The sequence below is a fragment of the Lontra canadensis genome, unplaced genomic scaffold, assembly GCF_010015895.1.
Source record: "Lontra canadensis isolate GAN:19392208 unplaced genomic scaffold, GSC_riverotter_1.0 scaffold1, whole genome shotgun sequence".
Classification (NCBI taxonomy): Eukaryota; Metazoa; Chordata; class Mammalia; order Carnivora; family Mustelidae; genus Lontra; species Lontra canadensis.
In genome coordinates this window covers 125,215,945-125,235,521 of record NW_022630995.1, presented here as the reverse complement: position 1 = coordinate 125,235,521, position 19,577 = coordinate 125,215,945, and positions in this window count along the sequence as shown.

Below are 19,577 nucleotides of genomic sequence, written 5' to 3'. Positions count from 1 at the left end.
CACCATTTTTAAAAAAAGATTTATTTATTTATTTGAGAGAGAGAGAGTATGGGCATGGAGGAGCATGTGAGAGGGGCACAGAGAGAACATAAGTCCCAAGTAGACTCTGAGCTGAGTGGAGAGCCTGACATGGGGCTTGATCTCGTGATCCCAAGATCATGACCTGAGTCAAAACCAGGAGTTGGTTGCTTAACTGATTGTGCCACCTAGATACCTCAATCCTAGAACCATTTAATCAACACCTACTCTACTCACCTACCTCACTACCTACCTACCTGATTTAGAATGCTATTTTCACCAGTAACCAACAATTCATATATATTTAAGACTATGTATGGTTTCTCTGTTATATCTAGTATTTGTGGCCAATACTAACATTTCCTCTTGTTTTATAACATGTTTTATTATCTTGTATGACTAATCTATGCTCATTATTCTGTTGCCTCAGATTTTCCTGCATATTGTTGCAAGTTAATTTTTTTTAATATTTTACTTACTTATTTGAGAAAGACAGAGATCACAAGTGTGTAGAAGGACAGAGGGAGAAGGAAGGAACAGACTTCCCATTGAGCAGGGAACTTGACCCGGGCTCAATCCAGGATCCTGGGATCATGAGTTGAGCTGAAGGCAGATGCTTAAGCAATTGAGTTAATTTTTTTCTTTATAGATATTAGGGTCAACATAGAAAACTTCATGAACAATTCTGGAATAAATTTATTGGGACCAAGTTAAATGAATAAATTATCTTAGGGAAAATTGATATACTTTAAAAATTGATATACTTATGATAAGTCATTTCATCAAAGAACAAATACAATAGCAATTTCAGCTTGTTTAATTTATCTTTTATAATTTGGGTAGTTTTATTTAATATTTTATTAATATAGATTTTGTGGAGTTTTGTTAGACTTATTCGTAATTTGTTGTTACCTGGAATTTTTAAAGAATTGTACTTTTCAGCTAATTATTGTTCCAATCACTGTTTCACTCAAATGGTTTTTATCCCTCCTAGTCACTGAAATGTTCTTGTCAAGATAGCCCTGGCCTCTCTTTTGTACAACCCAGTGGTCATTCTCTCTCTATTTTGATTTCCAGCAGCATTTGACCATATTCCCTATCTATCTTCCTTGAAAATCTTCCCTCTTATGGACTCTTTGACATTGTATTTTCCAGATTGTTAAAAATTTAACTCACCAGGACCTTTCTCTCTATATACTTTGCTGTTTCTTCCTCTTTACCTGACTTTCAAATGTTGTGGTGGTCTTGTGTCCTTTTATCCTCTCTAGCTACATTTTCCCATAAGTGACTTCATTGGGCCTTCCACATGCTTTCTTATCTATTGTATTTCCAAATCATTGTTAGAGACTTTAAATATTGAAGACTATCATCTATAAGATTATGTTTCCCTGGGGAAAAATGTCCATTAATCTCCAAAAGAACGCATATACATGCTTCTTTTAAAAACTTTCAGAAGGGCAACTCTTCAGACATATATGAGCTGCAATGTTCATATTTGAGATAATACAACTGGCAAATGGTGCAAAACTTGACTTTGTAGCAAAAACCACAAATAATACAACTTTTACTCTGAAAGCCCTCCAGACTAGTCTAAAGTCACTATCAAGGGTCATGGACAATTTATATCATCCTCACTTTTCTCTTAATTAACCAAAATTTATACTGCAGGAAAAGATCTTGCTGCATTTCTGTACTACAAGAAAAATACATGAACCCATGACTAAGCTAAGGAAAAAAAGTTATCTTACTTCCCAAAACAAACGTAGATGGCACTATTCCCTGGGTTTTACAATCTAGAACCCTGTCAAGGACTGATAATCATTTTGTATCTAATAATTGTTTATACCATAGTTAGCAGGTGTATTCTGACCTGCTTCAAATGCTACTAGGTAGCAGCTATCACATAAGAGTGTTCAACAACTCACCCTGCAACAGAAAGAACAAGTGACTAATCTTAGTCCAACTATGACTACTTGATTTTCCAGAAAACAAAACAAAACAAAACAAAACAAAACAAAACAAAACAAAACAAAAACCTGATCAGGAAAACCTCATTTAGCCTAAGTGGAGGAAGAGAAAACAGCCCTGACATCTGGGACTGGCCTGCTACTATCAGCTAGGCTGGTGCATCAGACAAAATGCCTCTGTGATCAGGATAAATCAAGACAAAAGCAAGATCTCTAGTAATCATAGCCGAGAGTTGAAAAAACATAAATGCTACCTAAGCCGCAAAAGAGCAAACTGTTCTCTGGTCCCTAAGAGGAGTGCCTGTTGCTGGTTCTCCACTTACAGATTCAGTTTCAGTCTAGTCTTCTTTCCAGATAAATGTATGAGGATAAACAATCATATCTAAATAAGTAAGTAAGTAAGTAAATAAATAAATAATCATAGACTTATTCCTGCTTCCTGCATCTGATCCACAGCAAAACCCTATTTCCTCAAATCCTCCCCAAAATCATCTAACATGGACTCAAATTCATTAATTGGGACGTTTAGTGAGAAATATTTTAAATTAACAAACTAAGGAACCATAAGAAGTTAGTAGTTCTTAATAAAAATGATGAAACCATAAGGAGTTTATAACTATGTAAGGAAAGAGACTGCAGCCATCTCATGCTCAATAGAAGAGAGAGAAAAATCATTTTCAATGGGAATAAGCATAATCAAGTGCTGAGATCATTGTATTGATAAATTAAATATTGAGGAAAGACAAAATTGGTGCATGGCACGGGTCTCAACTCAAGATTTTAGTAGTAATTTTCAATACGAACAGGTTTTCTATCACTTTTATGACATTTTGTATTAAGGTTTTGTAGTGTTATTTGATTTTTCACATGCTCATTTCTTTTCATATGAACTATATTTAAAAATTATTGAAGTCTAGTATCTCATATATTTTCTTTATCATGTTTTATACTTTAGTACAGAGATTATTTGGCATTGATTCATTTTAATATTATTTACTGATTCATTTTAATATCTTTTAGAATTATGTTAAATTTATTCAAAATTAGTATTTTTTTGCATGTGTCATGAGTCAAATAGACACATATGATACCAAATGATCAAACTGAAAGAGAGAACTGTGTTCAGTTAAATATTTTAAATGCATAAAATAGCAGAAAGGAAGTATTCTCTGCAATTATACCAACTAAAGACCACTCTATCATTAAGAATATTCTTTCATGCAAAATGAAAATCAAATGTGGTTGAAAAAAATTTATTCAGAAGTTCAGGATCCATTGAGAAGCAAGTACCTTTATCATTTTCAAGATTTAATGAAATATTGGCTTATTTGGTCTTGTCTCTTTCCTGGCTAACAAGCTGCTTTTTCTTCCACACTCATGCTGTTTTAATTAATCCTACCAGTTGCAATAGCTTGATTTTCTGGAGAACAAAATGAGCTGTTTTGTTCTGTAAACACTTTCTGTGGCTGCTTGGACACATGAGGAGATGAATAAACAAATGATAGATCCTTTCTAACTAATACTGCTGGTTTACCAAGCACAGACAGAAGATGAAAGCGTCTTTGTTTTGGTTCCCATCTTTTCTTCAGAGAAAATGCCTAACCATGACTGTTCTTTGTTTATAAAAGTCTCAAGGAATTAGTTTTTTTCAGAGCTGATGATTGTTTTTTGAAAAGGAAACGTGAGAAAAAAAGAATGTAGCTAAGATACAAAAATACTATTTTGCTGCTGTATTGTTGTGTTTAAATCTACAAATCTCCAATACAGTTCCCTTCTTTATATTGCTTCTGGTAAAATCTTGGACAATATTTTCCTCATCAGTTTTTGTCATGACCACTGTCTACTCTGCTTTGGTTTTCTACTAGGTTTTCCTCTGATGCTAAGACATACATTAAACTGACATATATATTTTTAAATTTTCTGACTTTAAATTCTTTGATATAACTCCCAATAATAATTCTGGCTTTGGATTGACATTGTCTAAACATAGAAATACTGGGCATTGAGTTCTTTCTGGTCAATAAATGGGAATACACTTCAAATGCAAAAATAATGGTGATCTTATATGCTGTATTAAGGTATTAGGACTGTATTCTGTAGATGAATGGAGATTTATTACAAGTATTTAAGTAGGGGAGTAAGTAAAATAATGGATCTGTGTTAGCATTCAGATATAGATAGCCTTTTCAAGGGGAATCCTATGAAGTCACTACAGGTGGCCATAGTTACTATAGGTGACATAAACAGGGCTCTTTAAAGTGAGGAAAGATTCAAGAAATGTTTATAAAATAAAAGCAGCAGGGCTTGGTGATTGGTCATTTGGGAACATGAGGGGAAGAAATAGTCTCTGTTTTCTAGGTTATGTCTTGTTTAAGAAGCCTTCATGGGGGACCTGGGTGGTTCAGTCAGTTAAGCTTCCAAACCTGGATTTCAGCTCAGGTCATGGTCTCAGGTTCCTGGGACTGAGTCCAGCACCAGGCTCCACACTCAGTGGGGAGTCTGCTCCAGGAAAGATTTGGATGCTCAACTGCTTCCTTCTCCTCTGCTTCCCCTCTTACCCCCTACTCATGTGTGCTCTCTCTCTCTCTCAAATTAATTAATTAATTAATCTCTTAATAAAGAAGTCTTCAAACTAATATTATTTCTATTGCCTCTTGCATAAATGGAAAACCTGGTACGATATCCAGAGGTTTTTATTTTTTTTTTAATTTTAAGTTTTTCAATTTCTAAATGGACCAGCCAGTTTTAGGCCTTAAACACTTCTACTTGTATAAGCACTTTTTGTTTCTCCTTTAATTTCTAAATTCCAAGGAAAGAAACTACAACATGGACAGGATAGTCAATAGGCACTAAACGAAGTCAATATTAGAAGGGTGGCATTATAAAACAAACATGATTTTATTTTGTTAATTGATGACTCCACAAATTTTTTGTTTTGTTAATTGATGACTCCACAAATAAAACTTTGTGTTTTATTTTACAAAGAAACAGCTGTGAAATTTGATGTTTTCTGGGATCTTAAAACCCACTAGAATAAATACTAATATAATACTAAAGAATTAGGACTTCCAGTGCATTTTAATATGGATTTCAAAATGTAGAATGAGAGTAGGGTATATCACTCACAAGCAAAATTTATTATAATTTCAGAATCCTCTTCTGATGTTGAAAGAATGGATAGTCATTCAATAAATCTGTGAATATGAATATATAGTAAGTTGAGACTTTTAAAATGCAACTCATTATTGAATTTTCCTATTAATATATTTAAAAGCTTAAAAATACCTTCATGTGTTTTCTATTAGTAGTAATATACCTAAAATTATGTTATTTTTTGCCTCATTATTTTTTAAAGATTTATTTATTTATTAGAGAAGGGACAGGGGAAGGGCAGAGGGAGAAAGAATCTCAAGCAGACTTCAAGATGAGTGCACAGCTGGGGTTGGGGTTGGATCTCAGGACCCTAAGATCACTAGCTGAGCTGAAACTTAAGAGTTGAATGCTCAACTGAGTGCGCCACCCAGGCACCCCTATTTTTTGTCTTTATAAACATTCGTGTTTCTTAAAGACCCAGAAAATAGCTCGATATTTAAAGAGATACAAATCTGTTTCATTTTTGCTGCTCTAGATGAGGAAACAGAAATCATTAAGAAATATCTAGTATCTCTGAAGAAGTAGAAATCCCACAGAAATTCTCAATTGACTTATTTTCTAACTATTTCATTAAAAAATTGGAACAGACATATTTTTTAGAAAAATACCCATAAAAGTATAGAGTTTCATTTCTTAAGAATGCCTGAAGATGTTCACTGTCCACTGATAACCAAATTAAAGAGGCAGTCAACTTTCCAAAAGATGACAGAATAGTGCAGCTTTTTATTCCAAGATGATGCAAGACCAAGACTTTAAGATTCACCAAAACATTTGGGGAAAGCACCGGTCCTTTGTTATCTCTAGAACTTTCACTGCTCTATTAGCCTGGATTAAGAATCAGCATTTGAATTCGTGCCTTTTCTCTGATCTTTGCTGCCCTCTACTGCCTCATACTACACTTCTTTTTCTGCTTAAATCTACTTAGTCTATATCCAATTAATGTAATTATTCTGTAAGTATTTATGGGAAACCAGTCTTTAAAGATTTCCAGCGTACAGGCAAAACATCTACCTTGTCTTAAGGTTAACCTCACTGGTCTAAGGAATAAATTGGATAGATTACTCACCATAAATGACAAAATTGCTGAAAAGAGAAATAGATTTTCAATTTATTATAAGTAATGTGTAATTTGATATACCATCTCAAGGGATGGAGGCAATATAAAAATATTTAGTGGAGTCATACAAAATTCTCACATTTTATGCCAAATAATGCCATGTTAGATACAATAATTACTTAAGAAAGTAACCAAAAATTATAAACAAGGTCCAACTATTGTTACAAGGATGTTAGTAACTTTGAAATAAATAACCAAACAAAATTATAAATCAAGGGTGTGTAATATGAGTGAAATTGAGAAGTCCTGTATATATTTACTAATATATCTGTGCGTATATATATATATATATACATATATATATATACACACACACACACATAGATAGATAATATAGGTATAGATATATATAAAAATATGTATGTATATATACAGATATACACTGTATGTATATATTTATATGTATGTATATTTATAATATAAATGTAAATTATATTATAAATATATATTTTATATATAAAATTGTGTGTCATGTTGCTACTAAAAACAGAAAATATACAGATTTCATATGATAATCATATGATTCTCAGCCACATAATTATAAAATATAGAATTTAAAGTATAAAATTAAATAGTAGGTAAAAATGAAGACAGTAAAATTCAGAAAGGGGTTTACCACTTGTATGTGAAAAGTGAATTTGTATTTTTGTGTAACCGATTTGCTTTTACTGTATGGATGAATAATTATGCATGAAAAAGAAATGAAAGTAAGTGGCATGTGCATGCATGATAAGGCTTGGTGAAATATTGTTTAGTATTATTTCCATTTAACCTTGCTTGGATCACAGCTGAGCTTTATAGATTTAGTGTGCCAGGCTGAATAGCCACATGGCTATTATGAAAAATTAATGGTCTCAGGCAAGATTTCAATCACTGCCACATCTCTCAAGGTGATAAATAGAAAGCCCACCTTTACCCACGCAGATGCCCCAGATGGTGACATCTATAATGTTATGCCTAAAATGACTTACTGAAAAAGGGAAACAAACCTTATCTTTGGTGAATTTTAGAACTTTTATTTTAATCTGGTCTATTGTCAAAATGTTTCTACTAGTTTAATTTCAGAGATCATTGTTAGATTCATAACACCACCAAATTCTTCAAACTATTTTAAAGCCAAATGAATGACTAGCTGAAGTTATCCTTCTGTTCTATTTTTTGAAACTTACACCTCCACGATTCTAGTATTTTCTCTTCAAAATATTCATCTACGATTTTCTTGTTACCACCTTCTCTTTCTCCCTGAAAGTGGCCACCTTTTAAGATTTTGTTCTTTGTCTTTCCATTTCTATCTCTCTGTTCTACTCTCTCAAGCCTTAAGAATTATCTCCTTGACTGCTTTTCTCATTCCCGTTCTGCATTTCTAGTAGTCTCCTGCACACAGGTTGCTGTCACCTTCAACACAAAGTGTAAAATTAAGTTCCTTTCAAACATACGGGGGGGGGATGGTAGCGATCATTGAGTTCAGTTCCCTTTTAGGTTAAAAAATTGAGGCTATGCTGAGTGAAATAAATCAAGCAGAGAGAGTCAATTATCATATGGTTTCACTTACCTGTGGAGCATAAGGAATAACATGGAGGACACTGGGAGAAGGAGAGGAGAAGTGAGTTGGGAGAAATCGGAGTGGGGAAGAACCATGAGAGACTGTGGGCTCTGAGAAACAAACTGAGGATTTTGGAGGGGAGGTAGGTGGGGGCTTGGGTGAGCCTGGTGGTGGGTATTAAGGAGGGCAGGTATTGGATGGAGCCCTGGTGTGGTGCATAAACAATGACTCTTGGAACACCGAAAATAATAAATTAAAAAAAAAAACTGAGGCTACAGAAGCAAATTTACTTAACCAAGCTCACACAGTAATTGAGAGTAACTGCCAATCAATGCAGGATTCTTCCTACCACACCAAACTTCTTATTCGCTGGCTAATTTCAGATTTCCTCTCCTGCATGGTTCTTTCCAAAATTATCTTCAGTCACCCAGGTATGAAATCAGGATTTAAAAAAATTATTCTTCTTTGCTCCCAAATCTGGTCATACTGTTCCATTCCATTGATCTATTGATTATTTTTTGCAATAACATCTGTACCTCTCTTAAAAAATTTTCAGTCAAATCAATTAATATCAAGAGCTTTACAAAGCCTATAACAAAAACTAATGGGCCATATCTATATTTCTTTCTCATCCTTGATTTCTGTCCTAAGAGGCAGATGGTCTTGAATTTTTTACCTTTTTTTCTCCCTGAGATTCACCTCCGTGTATCTTAAAAAATAGGTATATGTTATTATTTTTCAATTTTCTATTTTGTTAGGTAATAACTTTTTACTTCCCTCCTTGAAAAATAAGAATTTATTTCTCTAAAGTATTAACAATCTTCCCTTCTCATCTCTTTCTCTGAACATCTTAATGTAATTATTTCAGTTTTTGGTTAAATAAGCATTCAGCATTTTTATTACTGTTTTTAAATAAAAGTTACTCAAATCAAAGTCATGTAAGTATACTATGATTATGAGTTCTTCCCTGTGTAACTTCTGGTTTTCCCAGGAATTAGTACTTGTTTTATTTTCATTTATTAATTTTTTTTTCTGTACCTATTACTGGAGAGAAAAGTAAGTCCTTCCTCAACACATGAAACCTATCAGATGATTAATCAATTTTGTTTTATTCTTAGAGCCTTCTGTAACAACTGACTTAGATGCATTGTTCTCTAGCTGCTGCATAGCTGCTCCTCCAGGCTCTCCCTTCTCTATGATTGTGGGAGTTTCTGATAGCTCTCTTGTAAACTTGCTACTGGAATTCCAAGTTTCCTGCTTCTTGGTTGTTCTTTCATTTTAATGAAGTCAATTTTGCTGTAGTTTCTTGAGAAGAAGTATATGGGACATAGTTGGTTTTAGAGCTTGTCTATATGAAAAAGCTTATTCTACTTCCTCATTTGATGATCATTTGTGTGAGTTCAAAATCTAGATTGAAAATTATTTTTCACAGAACATTGAAGGCATGATTCTATTTTCTTTTCAGCTTCAAAGTTACTGTTGAGAGGTCCGAGACAATTCTGACTGCTTATTTTTAACCTATATCTCACTTCCCTGAAATTCTGCAATTCTGTGCTTTGCTGTGAAAATCTTTTCATTCATTGAGGTGGTTACGAATCATCACTTCGATTTGTAAATTCAGAAATTTCAGTCCTAGGTGTTTTCTTATTTCTTTCTATATGATTTATTTTCTTTCAAATTTTCTTTTGTCTTTTTCTGAGATCCTATTATTTGACTGTTTGAACTTTAAGCTTTAACCCCTAAAATTTTATCAGTCTTACTTAGCTTCCATTTTGCCTTTTGGTTATTTTATACCTTCTGGAGTTTTCCTCATATTTATAGTCTAACATTTCTATTTAGTTTTGTTTCTGCTACTATATTTTTATTATCTAAGGGTTTTTACTGTTTGAAATCTTTCCTCTTATTTTAACAAAATCTTCTCAGTATTTTTAGTTTATGGCTTGTAATATATATATATATATATATATATATATATATATATATATAAAATCTGTATAAGGCTATTGATTATAGGGTTTCTTGAATGCTTTCTCCTATTTCCTGCATTGCTTTTTCTCTTCTATCTTGTTTATTCTCTTTGTCCTCTTTATTTCTAGTAAGTGGCATGGCTTTCCTAATCCTTGGCTGATATTTGACAGTTAAGAGTAGAGCCCTAAAAATAGATTAGATGCTTTGTGTACAATTACAAGTCTTATTGACCAGTGAGCTTTTCTGTAGGGTAATTAGACAGAAATCCAGTTGTTTTTTATCAAGGATACTCTCTCTCCCCAGCTGTCAAGTGTTTTTCCTTGAGCCACTGAGATTCCAAAGAGATGAGCCCCTTAGCCCTCCACCTGTGAGGGAAGTCTGGTAGGTAAAGCTGTGGAAAAGTGAGGAAAGTATTATATGGGTTTCATTGTTCAGTGCGTGGACCTTCCATGGAATTCTCTTGATTTCAGTATGGCCTCCCACCCTTGACTTTGTCTGGTATCTCTGGGTTCGAAGTCTTTCTAGAGAAGTATCCTCAGTTTTCTGTTGGTTGGGGAACAGTTTTAGGATCTGACTTAGTCTCATATAGAATTTGAGGGGGTTACTAAGGTTTAAAGGCTTCTTAAGAAGAGTTTTAACAACTCTTCATATTGTCTGCCTGTTGTACATGGCATCCTTTACAGAAACCTGATGCCTCTAACTCCTGGGTCTTTCCTGGATTCCAGAGCATGAATTCACTAGTATCTTGACTCCCAATCTGGCAGACAAAATATTTCTTCTTCATCTTGTCTTCATTTTCTGCTATATATCTTTCAGTTTTTCTCTTTGCATCTCAATTTTGTTGTCCCATTTCTGATTTTTCATTTGTAATTTATGTATTTAAAAAAAATCTCTGTACTGATTTTTTGTAGCATTATAAGATGATTCTACATGATTCACTAGAATTCAATAATTCCCTTTTTTAATATCTTATTTCCATTGCCTTAGATCACCCCTTACACGTAATGTGGGGATAACTAGAAGCATTCCTAACTAAGTGATTTCCCTCTCCCATTTTTTTTTCAACTAATAAATCCTGATAACTACCATCAAAGAAACATCCCTAAGATATCACTCTGATTTTATCACTGTCATGCTCACAAAACTCCAGCTATTTTCAAATGTCCAAAAAGGTAAATTTCCAGCCCATCCATCATATACCTGAATTTCTTATATTTTACCATGTTTCAATATGAATACTTTCCTCAAAAAAAAAAAACTTTACTCATTGTCTTCAGAAAAATGTGCTTGTATTCCCATGCTTTAGGAAAATCCTGCTCATTTATTCTTACTTATTCTTCTACTTTTCTCCAAGAAGTATTCTCTGATTCTCAAAAAAAAAAAAAATCTTTATGACAGTTTACATCCTTTTCCTTTCAACATAACATCTGCAACACTTAGTTTTTTAAAAATATTTATCTCTACTATACTCTAACTTGCACTTAAGACATATTAATCTGACATATTTATTGTTGTATAGCCCCTTTCAAAACTGATAATACCTACTGTGTGTCAAGTCCTGTGCTAAAATTCCTTTAGGGCTTAGGTAAAGACAAAGGCAGGAAGGCAGTAGTTTCCAGAAAGACTGAAAACTGAGAATAAGATCCCAGTTGTCAGCTGGAGTTGAGAAAGGATACTTCAATTTCTAAGAGGATGGACAAAAACAAGCCACCTCTCCAGCCTTACAGGAAATGAAAATAAGACAAGGACCCATTTCTATGGTTTATATCCACAAGTGGATGAATAATAAGGATGTTGTTTCTTTTTTAGTCAAGGGACAAGAGGTCAGCACATTACTAAAAGCAAGATGACTTGGTATAGAATTCACTTGAGTTACTTAATGGAGTCTTTACATCTCTTTATCTTAGACAGGGTTGGTCCACAGCTCAAAGAGTTATTGAGCCTGTATGCCAAGTGGTCTGGCATTTGCAGAAAGGGGCTATTGTAAGTTAATAAAACACTTAGAACTGTTGAAGACTAGGTCTCTCTAAACGTCAGAGGAAACTTTCTAACTCAAGGATGTGAATGTCACTCTCATTCCAGGAAGAATTCTATATTCTTCTCTTCACAATTTTCAAGGACAGATTTCATGTACTTAAGAGGGTTACTTTGTTATTTGTTAGCTTTTCAGTTAAATTTACATGGTAAAGAAGTTTTCTATGTCTAATCACAATAGACTTGCTTCATTTATTCTATGATTTTACAAAATCACACTCTTTTATGAATAAAAAACTCCACCTATCTATAAATTATTAGAATATAGGACTATGGTTACTCATCTTCGATATTTCACCATATTAGTATATTGGAAATGCTAAGAAGTAGTATATATTGTGGGAAGGATAATACTTTCAGCATCAGGATATACAAAGTTTTATATCAACAATTCTGCCTATAACTTTGTGACTTTAGTCAACTCCTTAAACTCTTGGGGTCTCAATTTTCTTATTTGTTAAGGCAAGATAGTTTCCCTCAAAAATTAGATGATTGTAAGAATTAAATAAGAAGTATATAAAAGTGCTTTGTGATCACTAAAGCACTTTAAGCACAGAGCTTTCAGATATTAACTGAAATGAACAAATGAATGAATGCCCTGTGGTTGACTCCTATGAGTTATTTTTTCTCCTGCGACTATACAGAAGACACTTTCCTGCTTTATTAATGATAATGTCATATGAGGTAATGATTAAAGGAGGGTTGAAAGATGATACTTCCTAGAAAATTTCCAATCATGTTCCTGACAATATGCCTAAGACACTCTTATTTTCAATTTTTTTGTACTAGATATTTGAGTCTTTAGGAGGCACCTGTTACCATAAAAAAAAGGCAGCATAGCAGAGGTAAATTAATAATGCATGAACATCCATTTACATATTTGTACAGATGAATATGTCAGTAGAGAGAAGAACTTAAAGAAAATTCCTAAGAAAGATATGAAAGTTAAAAGACTTATGCTTCTCTTGAGTAAAAATGCACTATGATTCTGGGGATAAGCAGAAAATGGGATTGTGAACATATGGATTGCTCTTACTCATTATTTTGCCTCGTTTCTTTCCCAACTTCAATTTTAAGGAGTAACTAGGCATTCTCTCTTTCTCTCTCTCCATATTTTTGTTGAACTGACTGGTGTAGGTCTATACAAAGGAGTTAAGACTTTTTTGAAAATACTCATCTACTGCCTATAAATCCTTGGCAGGCTCTCAGAAGAAAATATTTGTGGTAGATATTTTCTAGTTTTGCCACATAATGATGTGCAATAATCATTAAATTTCCTCTTAATGAATCAAACAAAAAAGCTTACCAAAATAGACAAAATCTAGATAGACATGAATATAATGCATTATTCTGTGTAGTTTATTATTTATGCTATGTGGTTTATTATTTTTGAAAGACATATAAAACTCCCACAATTTTCAATACTTTCTGAGAGTTAGAAACCTGAGGAATCAAATTATAGTCATTCTTGGATTCTGGTCTGCTACCTTGCTCATAATATCAGTATGAATTCAATTAAGAGAGTATGTAAATAAATACTCCACTATGTCATTCCTTTTAACATACAAGTCAACTATCATTCATTAGGCACATGTTAAATGCAAAATACTCTGCTAGGACTCATTTGTGTAACTGGGTGTAGGTGCATGGGACAGGGGTGGAAGTAGGGAACGAGTAGATTTCCCTTTCAGATATTTTTTTGAGTGTACTCATATGCTTGACCTTCTATCGGGTTACTCAAATGACCATTTAGTAAAATCTCTGCTCTGATGCAGCTCATGTTATAGTGGAGAGACAAATAATAAGCAAAAGTAGTAAGTGTAGCACATGTTAGATGTTGGAGTGCTATGGAAAAAAATAAAGCAAGCAAGGGGATAGCCAGTTGAATCAATTCCAAACAGAGTAAATAAGGAAGGCTTCACTGAGAAGGTGGCATAGGATTAAAAACCTAGGAGGTAAAGGAGCCAGCTGTGAGGATACATGAAGGAAGATCATTTGAGACAGAGTAGATAGCAAGTGCAAAGGCCCTGAGGCCAGAGGGTGCACCAGATTCAGGGTCCAGAAAAATGGTTAAGGCAACTAAAGCAGAGATGTAGAGAAGTAGAGTAACCATATGATATCAAAGAGGGGGAAAGTAGATCATGTAGACCACTTAAAAGGACTTAAACTTTTGTTCTGGGTGATATGGAAAATCATTAAAAGTATTAAGCAGAGTAGTGACATAATATGGCTAATTTTTAATAAGAAAAATGAAGTAGGGTGTCTGGGTGGCTCATTTGGTTGGGTGACTGCTCTCTGCTTAGGTCATGATCTTGGAGTTCCGGGATCGAGTCCCACATCAAGCCCCTGCTTGGTGGGGAGTCGGCTTCTCCCTCTGACCCTCCCTCCCCTCATGCTTTCTCTCTTTAAAAAAAAAAGAAAGAAAGAAAAGAAAAGAAAAATGAAGTAGGAGTTGGTGAATGCTTTCTTCTAACTGACTCACCTAAATTTTTTTTTAAAAACCAAGAAGAAGAAAATGTAGAAGCAGGAGGTGTTTGCTTGTGCAACTATTAATAATTTAGTCGAGTTAATATTGATGCTTGATAGGGGTGAAGGTGGTGAGATATGGTCAGACTTGTAATGGATGAGGGTACCTCTTATAAAATTTTCTTCTGAAAGAGTGTGGCATGTGGAAGAGGGAAATTAAAATTAAGTCCATGCTTTAGAGCCTGAGAAAATGTAAGGATGACATTGCGATTAATAGTAATGAAGAAGGAATGAGTGTATCAAGCTTTAGGGAAGATTAGAAGTTGATTTTGAACATGTTGAGAGGATGAATAGAATTCCAAGGAGAATGTAGAGTAGGCAGTTGGATACATGAATCTGGGATTGAGGAGAGAGGCTGAGGTAGAGTTATTCTGGAAATACAATATTTGGGAATTTAGTATTTATATAATAGTTAAGGCTGCATGATATTACCACAGGAAGGAGTGTGCCTAAGAGAGAACAAGCTTAAGGTTTTCGGAAGGTGGAGAAAGTAGCAAAAGAGACTGAGATGGAGAGGTGAGAGTGGGAGGAGGAAAACCAGTGTGTCATCTTAGAGGAGCTTCCATGAGGGGTAGTCATCAGCTATGCCAAATGCTTTTGACAGCCTGTGTAAGATGCAGACTGAGTACCGACCTCTGCATTTAGCAATGGGAAGCTCTTTGGTAACATTTTCAAGAATAATTTTGACAAAGAGGATAAAAGTCTTATTGGCATGGGTTCATGAGAATAAGAGGGGAAGAATTAAGGAGGAAGCAACTGCTTATTTTTATGCTGATGAAAATGATCCAGCAGAAGGAGACAAAATGATGAAGCAGGGGAGAGGAGAATTGGTGAAATCACATCCTTCAGTCAGGGAGAGGTGACAATATCTTGAACACAACCTCAGGACTTAACATTGACAAGGAGCATATACAATTCTTCCCTCAAAATAGGTGATATGAAGGGTTAGACATACCTACCCGAAATTTGATGAAAAGATGGGGAGATGGGAGTATGTGGATGCTCTTTTAACTGCTTCTGTTTTCTTAGTAAAATAGGAAGCATGATAGTGGCCTTGTACTCTCAAGGAGTTTAAAATATAGGAAGGAAGAATTGACTGTGTGGCTCAATTTGTTCAGCATCCAACTCTTGGTTTCGGCTCAGGTCATCTCAGGGTTGTGGGATCTAGCCCTGCACTGGGCTCCATGTTCAGCGGGGAATCTACTTGAAATTTTTCTCTCCCTCCCACCCTGGATGCCCACTTGTTCTCTCAAAAACAAAAAACAAAAACCAAAAAACAACACAAATAAATAAATAAATAAATATATAAAATACAGGGAGAAAAAGAAAGATATATATAAGGAGACAGGAGCATAATAAATCAAGGCTGAATATGATCAGGGCTAAAACAGATGTATCTGTTGCATTGAACAAGCAGGACTCATGGGATGTTATCATAAAACTTTATTTTTGTCTTCCTTTATATTTATTCCAGGAGGCGTGATTTCCCACTGGTGAAAATTAAGTCAAGTCACCATAATTTCCCACTCATCTTCATTAATAAGGATCCTTCAATGAATAATTAATTTGCCTATTATTATTAATTAAAAATCAAAACTTAAACCTTGTTTAAAGATAAAATACTCCACTTTACCAGTTCAGGCCTATTATAGGTTGGCTTCCATTAGTGAAAAAGATGCCACATTGGGTTTCTTTTCAGTTTTCAATTCTTCCTGCCATCCCCCTCTATCTCCACAGTGCCATTTCTTTTCTTTTCTTTTTTTTTTTAAGATTTTATTTATTTATTGGATGGAGATCACGAGTAGACAGAGAGACAGGCAGAGAGAGAGGAGGAAGCAGGCTCCCCTCTGAGCAGAGAGTCTGATGCGTGGCTAGATTCCAGGACCTTGAGATCATGACCTGAGCTGAAGGCAGAGCCTTAACCCACTGAGCCACCCAGGTGCCCCTCCACAGTGCTATTTCTAACCCTTTCAGTGTTTGACACTGGGTAGGAATAAAATGGAAGACAGAAGAAAGGGCAGGAAAATTCTTACTTAGTTAACATTATCATGAGCTGGCATTGTGTAGTGTGAGCCTGCGAGATGTTTGAAGCTTACTCTTTTAGGGAACTTGTAACTCTCTGATGTTTGAGATGCATTCTCTCTTGCTAACTACTGGAATCTCATAAGGAAAGTGAAAATCAATTGTCTTGTGGCTTCAGCTGAAGCTGAAACTAAATTAGTTCCATTACAGTATTCTATTACATAAATGGCTAATCAAATGTTATTGTGTTTAGAGGAGAAAATGAGGAAGGTGATTTTTACTTAGGAACATGAGGGTAAAGGAAGAGTCTTTGAGATGGGTGATAGTATTTAACTGTACTGATATGCATAGCAATTGGCACTCACATGTCTTACAGCTCTGAATAAGTAGCAGCAATGGCTTCCCATGAGTTACCATGTACTCTACCATCTAACTGCACTACCTCAGGTACATGTGACTGAACAAGAGATCAAGTCTTGAAATAAAGGTGACTACTGATGAGGCTGACATTTGTGAGTTCTCTGTCCAATATAGGTTCTTTTATATGGGATTCTATCACCAGTCAAATTACATTCAAAGAATTAAATAAGGACTTTGAGAATGAATCAACAGATAGTATGGAGTGAAGAAAAAATGAGACCAAAAGGTATTCATTGAAGAGAAACAATGGGATAAAATAAACCATGAACAACCAGATATAATAAAACAGAGCAGAGAGATGCTGAGATCTGCTCGTTTGAAGGAATGTTACAACAGAGGATGCAGAGTTGCTGGATCATCAAAACATGAAACACAAGGCTCTATACCTTTATTTCCAAGGTGGCCATGGACTTATAGCTGCACAGACACCGCATAGATGGCAAATAGAAGCTCAAGTTAAACACACTGCAGGTCAAGATAACCACATAGCCAAAGCTGTGTACACAGTCTCTCATTCTCCATTCCACACTGGGATCCTCCATCATTCTGCCCATCCCAGGTAAAAAAGGACCACCAACCTCCAGTTCCCTAAATCTAAACTTATGGACTTAATCTTTGTTCCCTTTTCTCCTATCCCATCCAATCCACCAGAGCTCACTCTGCACAAGTCTCAAATCAAGCCCCTTCTCTTCTTTTCCACTACTACCACTCTTTTAAACCACAATGATTTTCTACCTATAGCATTACAATAGAACTTCTGTTTCTACTCCCCCTATACCTCACTTCGCAATTCAATCTCCATTCAGAAACCAAAGGATCTTTATGCAAATGTAAATTGGATCATTTTGTGTATTTTATAAAACCCTCTTAAGGCTTCTAATCATACTTTCACCCTTTGCCTACAGCACAAAGCCTTAGCTCTTCTTACTCTATGACCTTTATGGCCACCACACTGGCCCAGTTCTTGTCTCTCTAACTTGCCGAGACTACTTCTGCCACCATGTCTTTGCATGGCCCATTCCCTGTATCTGGGTTGTTCTTCCTTCTAGTTTTAGCATGGCTGGATCCATCTTGACATTTAGTTTTCATCTTAAATGTCACGCTTCAAAGATTCCTTCAGTCACACATAATCTTAAGTAACTATCATTTCACTGTCTGCCACATCACCCATTTTAAATCTCTAACACAACTTTGATATTCTTTGTGAGTTTGTTTGTTCACTTAATTTTTGTGTGTGTGATTTGTTTATTTTTGGTTGCTAGCTAGTTAAAAAGTGAGTTGCACCTTGTTTGCTTTTGTCATCACTGCAGCTTTGGTACTCAGAATCGAAATGGGCACAAGTTAATCTCTCAAAAAATCTGTGATGTTTAAATGCTTCTCTCTAAACCACATATAAATATTTTTCATGAGACCTAGCTCTGTGACACTTGAGAATATTTGTTGACTTTTTCCCTTTTCATTTACATTTATAATCAATTTTTGGTGATTGAGGTAAGTTTCAGTATGCTCCCATTTCTTGCATCTTTAATTTTGCCCAATGCTCTGTACTTTCTTTGAACAAGGAGCCTTTCATGAACAGTTTCCTACACGCAGCTCACTGCCCTTAAGCCCTTTTGATCGACATCTATGCATGTGTACTTTATCAGCCTAGATGTTATATTTTTCATAAATCTTTACTGAACCCTCAGACCTGGGTTAGGTCCTATAGTTATGAACTCCCAGAGAGCCACTCTGTGCTCGTACATTGGATGTAGCACTTGCCTCTCCATCATGTAATTCCCAGTGATGTTTTGTTTTATCTTCTGCCAGGCAGACTAGAATGTAAGCTGTTTTATATACTTTTCATTGCAATCTCAGTTTGTGGCACAACATACCACTGGAAACAAAACAAAACAAAACAAAAACCCTCTCAGTGTCTGTAATACTTTCCTGTGAGGTGGGTAGAGGTGCTAAGAGTAGTAGGTTCTTTTCTGAAGAGTTAGTAAGAACAATTGGAACCCCATGTAAAAAAGCAAAAGGGCCCTCTGGGAGGACTGGGGCAATATCAAAGTCACCACAATTCCATCCACATTTTCTACCACAAACTAGGGGTCCATTTATAATTATTCAGAGAATGAACAGATTGAAATCTATTTATGTCAGATGAACAGCATTGAAGTATACTGTGGAAAGTAGAGTGGGAAACCAATCTCTAAGAAAGCAACCGTGTGAGGAAAGATGCGAATATTTAAAATTACTGAAGGAATGCATTACAGCATTATATGCTAGTCTCAAGTCTTCCACCTACCCCACAGATAATACAAATGAACAAAACAAAAATTCAGAATGATAGGGCACTTGGGTGGCTCAGTCAGTTAAGCAGCTGACTTCAGCTCAGGTCATGATCTCTGGGTCCTGGGATTGAGCCCTGTGTCAGGCTCCCTGCTCAGCAGGGAGTTTGCTTTCCTCCAACCTCTCCCTCTGAACCTCCCCCTGGTCATCTTCTCTGAATCTCTAGGTCTCTCGGTCTCTGTCTTTCTTTTGGATGAATAGTGAAATCTTTTAAAGAATTCAAATTATGACTTATCTAACAAAACGGATTATTGGTCATTGATTAATGATAAAACTATTGATAATTTAAACCAAGTAAATGCTAATATTGTAATTTTTAGTTACTTGTACCTCAAATTAGTAGGCTTTATGCTTTATATTACTGATTATTTCCATAGTATACTATGGTTTATATCTCATCGTCTCTCATTCTCCTTGTCCTTAAAGGCTTTGAGGAGCTTCTGTGGCCAAACACATGAAGCACTATTACCTTCCACTG